Genomic DNA, 1049 nt, shown 5'->3' on the forward strand with positions numbered 1-1049 from the left:
GGACTTTCCCCCTCTCGAAGCTCCTGGACACAAAGGTTCTCCTCAGGTTTGTCTGAATAGGTTATCTACCCAGCGTTTTTAGTGATTACCTTGCATTGCTATTTTTTGTGTAGTTTCATCGACACCTGGCTACTCGAATTTAATCAGACAAAAACGTTTCAGAAACGGAGTGGAGTTTCAAATTAATTTCAAACTACGTTTCTGGTAGGTTACCGCGTTTCGAAATTTGACATTCCCTTTGATTACACCTTACCTGCGCACTTCTATTGCGTTGGCGGTTTTAATAAAGTTCTTCACTTCTAGGTTTGAAATAGCATGTTTCAATCTATACATACCCACCTCTGAGGCCTCAATGAAAATTATTATCAAAACCATGGTTCTCCACGCGCTTGTATTTTCGGCCACGTTCCTGCAATGGCGGATTGTATTACCCAACACACGGGATTATGACGTCAGTTCGAGACAGACCTCGAAGCGACAATCGCTTTTGCAATCTCGGCTAGTTTGGTCTCCACTAAGTTCGCCTTGAACTGACGTCACATCACCAGATGGCGTTGACGAGCTTGCCACTTCCAGGTAGCGTCAGAGAGAAGTGCAAGTGAGCGTGGGGCAAAGGTCGGTTTCTTGGCTGTGGGCCTCAATTGTAAGAGAATTTTCTACCGGTACCGGATGTCTTGGCAATGGATTCTAGTTCAATGTTAATTCGATTGTGCAGTTGCACTTTAAGGTTATAAATATGGTTGTTTGACGCGAAAACACAAGTTGTTATCGATCAAATTACTGTGTTTAGTGTTTACTGTTCACTAGTGTTCACCCTGATTTACTCTCAACAGTGTGGGGGGGTCTATCTACGTACGTTACTGCAAAAGTGACTGAGTTAATCGTGCGAGTGGTTATCGTGCAATCCATAGTTCAGTCAAAGCAATCCAACTCTACGACTGTCACAACTCAATCACCGGGGATTGGTCAGCGAATGAAGAGCGTCTTCCAACTCAAGCTGAATTTCCAAGGTCACAAACGGGAAATGCTGTCTGAAGATTTCTGTTCAA

Source organism: Aplidium turbinatum, chromosome 14 (genome assembly GCF_918807975.1).
Source record: "Aplidium turbinatum chromosome 14, kaAplTurb1.1, whole genome shotgun sequence".
NCBI lineage: Eukaryota > Metazoa > Chordata > Ascidiacea > Aplousobranchia > Polyclinidae > Aplidium > Aplidium turbinatum.